The sequence below is a fragment of the Lonchura striata genome, chromosome 2 (assembly GCF_046129695.1).
Source record: "Lonchura striata isolate bLonStr1 chromosome 2, bLonStr1.mat, whole genome shotgun sequence".
Classification (NCBI taxonomy): Eukaryota; Metazoa; Chordata; class Aves; order Passeriformes; family Estrildidae; genus Lonchura; species Lonchura striata.
In genome coordinates, this window is record NC_134604.1 from 65,442,178 (window position 1) to 65,449,436 (window position 7,259).

The window sequence follows — 7,259 nt, forward strand, 5'->3', positions numbered from 1 at the left end:
GTGATACAACATGAAATGGGAGGTTTGAGTAAAATGTTTCAGTTGTTCCTAGTAGGAAAAAAGCTGATTGATTCACATTTGATACAGGCCTGCTTAATTGTAGACTCTGTGGAGAACTAAGTGCCTCGGATATAAACAAAGAACCTCCCTGATCACCAAGGCTGTCATTCAAACCAGTGCTCTGCCTAACTTGTCCTCATGCTTCTCTATAGAGTTGCAGTGATACATTTATTTGTATTCAGTGGAGTCTTAACATTTTCTATTTCTTCCCAGCCTTCCATTTGCAGGGGTGATCTGCAGGAGGTGAAAGTCTTCTATATTACTCACTGTCCTGACCCAGCTCTCCAAAGACTCAAAAGTATTCTCACAGACTGTGAAAAGAAAATAAAAACAAATAGAGAAAATCTACATGGCAATTCTGCAACATTCTTACCAACATCAATGGCTGTATAGGCAGTGCTTTTATAAATACAGATTTCAATTTTTAAAGAAATTATATCTCTGCATAAAAACCTTACTTTCTGCACCACTTTACTAATACTTCACAAGAGATTTTTTTCAAAAGGTGACAATATTTAAGAGTCCTATTTGAAAAACACATGCAAAAAAAAAAAGTTACTGGAAAATGTTCAGTAGTTTACACAAGTTTTCTGTACTTTTACTATTTTTTATCACAACCCAAAGCACTAGGCCATACAGTATCCCTTGATACACACTTAGCTTTTATCCTTACAAGCTATTTTTTTTAACTCAGGTTTTAAATATCAATTGGGAAAACAGTAAAACTTTTCTTTTTACTCTCAGGCATGTCTAGTTATGCAATATGTTTTCTGTGACAGCTCAAAGTTCACTGCTGAGAAGTATAAGCAGATAAACATAGAAGATGGCACCAGTTTGTTCTGCAGTATTGTATTCAGTAATACATCAATTTGCAATTCTCAAAGCTTCTGTGCAGACCCTTCCACCACCACCGATGTCCAGCTTAGGTTTTCACCATGGGAAATAAAATTATAGCAATATGTGTAAGTACAGCTTGTATTTCCAAGCCATGGAATAATACCAGCCAGTATTTAACTTGAATTCTCTGCTAATGTTTAAGGCTCTGGAGACCTATCCATAATTATTTATGTACCTATTGTCCAAGTGTTCCTTGAGTTCACAGTCATAACGCTAACTGCAAACTAAAAATAGTCAAAACGAAGAGACAGACAAAGACAGAAGGCTGCAATGAAGTTCTGTATCTTAGTGTTTATTACTTAAAATAACATCTAACCTTATTTATGATCCGTGTATGTTTCTTAGGGATGCAGTGGCATGTCTGCAATAGCTCAAGGGGCATGAATTAAAGTAGTATTCCAGCACTGCAGGAGGCTGCACCCTGCCAGCTGGACCATAAGTTATCTACCTCTTTGGGATAGAGATTCAGAGGTTAAGAATGGGATGGTACCAAGTCATGCCTATTGCTTTATCCAACAGCACATAAGGGAGTCTTAAGCACAGAAGCCCAAAAGGTCATCAAGGCTCAGGGGAGAAGCTACAGACAAACCTTTGTTTCTTACTGGGAAAGGAATTATATTTTCATATGACCAAGAATTAGTAATAGTTGTGAGATCATAGCCGAGAGGGGTGTGCTAGAATATGATTTCATTTAAGATATCCATCAGAAAAGAAAGGGCTAACTAGCCATTTCCCTCAGTTTTTCAATCTACTTAACTTTTCATTCATGGATCTGTCTGTTCAACTGCCCTGGCTGCATAATTAGATGTTACCTTGGTGGAAAAAAGGAACAAACAAAACCTTTCCAGTCTCCTTTACTGGGCTTAGTGTTCCAAGTACCAGAACACTTGGGTGTTCAAGAAACAGCTGCAAACCAAGCAAACATCCTTCCAAAATGGCTTAGCCACAGGTGATCCTTCTTACCTACATGACCTTAACTCCCCCTCAGGTACATCCCTTTGCATCAGTCAGGCTCTGCCTTCTTTGGTTCTTCATGCTCTGCTCTCAAGATCACTTTCCTCCATTGGATTTTCATCAATTTGTTGTTTTAGCAGAATGAACTTCAACATTGACATTGAATCCAAGCCTTTGTTGCTGGCACATTCTATGCAATATTCTTGAAGAATGAGGTGACATGAACTCTGGCATTCCCATCTGGTTTTTGCCATGTTTTGGTGTTTCATCTGAGGTTATTCTAGAGCTGTGTAAAGATCCCGTTACAAAACAGAGAGATATATTGACTGTCAGCTTTTGAACTGGAGATCAGAAGAGGTACATGAACCACAGAATGATGAAGAATCATGGATTTCTGCAAACAGTTTTGGCAAATTCACTTTGCCTTGTCTCTGGAAAGCAGCCTTCCACATGTGGGACTAATCCTTATCTTTCTATCTTTGTAAAGTAGAGAAAGGTTCAGCTCATTATGTCAAGGACAGGCTTCACCCTGTAGCCACACTACAGCCTTAGTTGCACAGGCTGTCATAAACTACCCACTGCATACTCTCAATCATCTGCTGTCAAACTAGGAAAAAGGTCAAAACCACAAGGAATTTGTAGCTCTTTTTGGCTGACTAGGTCCGCCATTTAAGGTCTCAACAACAGAACTGCTGATAACTTCCGTATCTTGCTGCCAAAAACCCAAAACCATATCTATGGCTATCTTCCAGTTTTTAAGCCAAGTCATACATTTTGGAAGTGGTAATCAACTGTGTCAGCTCTCCATTTGGTTATTTTACAAGCCTGGCTAGGTTCTGCCCTAGTAAAGGTTTTGTGATAATGAAAGATGAAACACAGATGAAGTTAGAACAACCTTTAATGGTTTTCAATCAAACAGTAAAATTCTGGTCTCAAAAAAATTTTTCTGATGTTACGTTTAATTTTACCATTTTTGACAATTTATTTTCTCAATAAAATGTTTCGTAAGAACAAGAACAGAATGAAAAATAGCTCGTTTTCTGCAGGAGTAGTGTAAGGGGGCTACAAAAAGGACAAATACAAAAATTATTCTCATAAAGGAGACAGCAAGCAATTTCATTCCAGTATTTTGCTAGAAAGCTAGAAAAAAAGAATGGTTGCTTGCACAATAATATATTAGATTTAAGCAACTTCTGCATGCACTACTCATGTTTTCATGTACTGCCTCAATTTCCATGACACTTCTGAAATTCTTGCACCCACACTCATATCTGCACATATTATGGCATGAGAAGAAATCTGGACTTTTTCTGTTCACTTATCAAATTAATTAATTACTGAAAAAGTCTGTTTACCAAAATGAATAAATAGAGTTAGACAATTTAATAGAGCCATTCATCTTTAAGTATTAAACAAAGAATAAGGAATGCTGTGATTTGTCAGATCCTACAGAAATACTGCAGAGTGGAAATGTTACTCACCATTTTGTCTCCATGTTTAATGTTTGTCTTTCCTATACTTGCCAGTGCCTTCCTAAGCCTCATGAGAACCAGGGAAGAGCTAACTTCATATCCTGGACATCCTCTTTTCCAGAAAATAGAAGAGGATCATGATAAAGTCCCACATGCAGGGTACACCTGAACAATCATTCAGAGGCAAAATAATGGGGTTTTATTTTACACTGACAAGACTGAAGATAGGAAAAGCCAGTGTAAGGCCCATTCCATTCACTGAAACCATGGATGCTCTGCCTCCAATACTGAAAGGTTTTGGAGAAAGTAGTGAGGGAAGAGTGGTCTTCCTTGTGCATCCTTACACAAAGGAATTTCAGGAGTGCCTTGAACAGACCTGCGAGGTTACAAGAATCTAATTTCATATGTAATGATTTCTCTGGGTTGTAAAATAATGAAGCATTCTTTCTATTCCTGGCTACTCCTTATTTACTCAAGATTATAGAGTAAATCAGTCTAGCCCTAATCTGGAAGATGGTAATGATAATTTAATTACCCTCAAAAAACCTCTGCTGAATTTTCCAGTGGTAGGACAAAAGATTTTAATATGTTGGAATAGAAGCTCCTCACTGTGAACAGCAAACATTCACAGGGAATATGAAGTCATTTTATCAACTACCTAGGACCCCAATTACCCTGCCTGCAGGCTGCACTAAAAATCCTGGGGTTTTGGCTCTTCTCCTCCTGAGATGTTCTCTATCAATGCAAGCATTAGGCTTATAGTTCTGTAGGCGTGCAGTCAACATCAGGCAATTACACTCCCCACTTTAAAGAAGCTTTATTATGCACTGTGATTGCTTTGGGGAGAATACTGTCTTTGCTACTAAGTGCAAATCTAATGGATAATATCACTGCACAAGTTTGAGCAATGTGCAAGAGCTTTTATTTTTCCATCAAACAAGATGTTTGATGTTTGGGGGAAAAGTTTGCAGAATGGTCATTCATAAAGCCACTACTGCATCCAGTCAGATATTTAAGAGTTAGGAAAATTCAACAGGAATGTGGACCAATCTCAGCTATGCCTAAGTAATAATTTATGTGGACCTTAAAAGTTTCTTAAGAAATTCCTCATTCTACAAAAGGTTTGTTAATTACCATTTTGCTGCTGCAGACTTGTCAACATTTTTCCCCCAATTTAACCTGCATTTCTATTCACTCAGGGTTGAATCCCATACTAAATGGGACTGTGTCCTGTAGAGATTAGTTCTTCATTCTCAAAGAAGATGGCAGATGAAAGTATGCAATGCTCCTAAGATGGCTGTTGTCTTTGTAGTTAGTATCACTGTAAAGAACTTAAAAATAAATTGATTCCAGTTTCACAGGTCTTTGCTTAATACAGCAAAAAATCTTACAGGAAACTCTTACTGGATGTAAAGTCAGTGGCAAACATTATCTTTCATATCTGAGAGATAATGTAATTAAAACAAACAAAAAAGATGTGGTTGTCATTTTGCTAGGATGCAAACCTGACATCAAAATGCTATGTGGCCAACACACCATTTGGTGTTTGATAAACACCACCAAGTCTGAGGGAACAGACCTTCAAGAAGAAGAAAGGTTTGCAGCATGGAAGTAGTTTCACACAAGAAACACCCCAAATTGCTGGTGTGGAGCCACAACACAGCAGTGCTACCAGTGGTTTACTTTCCATTGTGAGGCATTATACATGCACACTGTATTTCAAATATAGCTGTCATTTAGTAGATTGATTACATTAGTGCAAGGCTTCTCAAGTTTTATGATGCTATGGCTTTCTCAACAGCAGGGAACAGTCACTCTTACAGATCTACTACATTTTTGCCAGAAAATAAAAGGCTAATGACTTGAAATATGAATGCCACAGTAAGGCCCATGATTAATAGCCACTGAGTAATAAAATCATTGCTGACAAAATATGTCGAATGACAAGTTTAAATCTTTTCCAATGAAAAGTTTAAATATCCTCTTGGGAAAGGAGTCCTCTGTCTTGTTTCCAGTGCTGCAGAAGTATTTTTTATTCAATTGCTTCTTGGGCAAGTGTTGTGAAGCAGTTTCCAGCACATGGACAAGAACCAAGACTTCCCATTCTCAAACACATTTTTCTTTTAAAAGGCAAGATGTGTACCTCTTCACTTTGTCTGTGTCCTCAGGAGTCCTGTTCTCCTTGCTGAACAGTGGCTCAATAGATTTCAGTGGCCTCATGCTGGACCTTTCCATAGCTCAATGACTGTTTCAGAAAGGAGGTACCACAGGTTAAATTCCTTTAAGCTAAGTAGAATCCAAAATCTGTCTGCTCCATTTTGTTGTAGCCATTATATTGCTGTGGTGACACAGCACCTACTTCCTACCTTCCTTGGATGAAGGTCTGGTTCTCACCAAGCACCACCTCTTATGCCCAACAGCTTTCAACTGAAGGGCTAAGGCAGGCAAGGAGAACTGCTCTAATTTATTAAAGCTGGAAAGAAAAAAAAGAGATTATACAACCATGTTGTGGAAATGAGATCGATTCCCCAGCTCTTCACTGAGAGGGAAAATTAATTGTGAAACTGATATTTTGTAGCCTAAGACTAAATGCCACAGAATGGTTGGTTACTGCTGCTAGATAAAACTAGATTGGGAGTATCATGGGAAAATACTGAACAAGAAGATTTTTCTAAAACATATTCATTTCTTCATCCCCTGAACTCTGGGGTAGTTGTTTATAGTGGTCAGTCCTAAGTATTGTCTTCACAAGATACACAGTACAATACCCCAGTAAATAGCACCAACCCACTGGAAATAGCAAATTACATTAAAGAAACCCGAAGGGAGATGATGCTTCAGCCAAGAAGAACATGGGCCAGGTGACAGGCTCCAGTTTTTGGCGTGGCTGTCCCCACCAGAAGAGTCCTGACACTGTCCAATCACATAGTCATCCAGAACACAGCCCCCTAAGCCAAGGAAAATATCTGACCTCAAGTCCAGAGACCAGAGGGTAACGCCACCACACCCTAGCTCCTACCCTCACTCTCTTCACATTATCATCCTTGACCTAAAACCATCCCACCTGTAGACCCAGCTGGGCTATAAAGGGAAAATAGCAACCACCTTTTCTTCTAAAACTTTTGATCATTCAACTTACATCATTTGTCACCAGGGCATGATACAAGAGGGTACAACAAGCACCAAGTGCCTGCCCCTCATCTTCCCTGCCAATGTCTCTTCCCAGTAAAGCCCTACAAGGCTGCACCCACAGTCCAGTCAGTTCTAATGCAAGCAGCCCACACAAGCATTACTGCTGGCTCCTCCTTGCTTTTCAGGACACCCCTGCAATGGCTGTTAATTTTATTACTGGCCCAAAGCCCAGAGCTGCTGCCCTTTCCATCATGGAGATTGCTGAGTCCTTACTTCCCTAAACTGCTGCCTCTGCACCTGCATTTTCCACCACCTGGAGGCTGCCAGGCCAGAGAGCAAACACCTCACAAATGCTGATGAAGCCTTCATCAATATTATCTAAAGCCACAGAAGAAAAGAGCAGCCCTATCCAAATACCAACAGTGGCAGGGCAGGCTCATTCTCATCACAAGTGCCATTCTTCTAGGCAGACCTCCGCTTCCCAGGACTTCCCCACAAAACCTTCAAAGAACAAGTAAACCAAAAAACCTTTAAAAATATGCCAGCTAGGATATATATATTCCTGCTGACTCCTTAAGACCTGCAATCTAGTTTTCCAGCACTGCTGGGCTGCTGGTGGGCACACAGGCAGGCTCATGTCGATACAGGCTGATGTACAAACTGAATTAGGCACAGGACCCTTCATACAGCAAAGGGTAACTCAGCAGTGGTGCTGCTGCAGTATGTATTGAAAATCAGGCATCT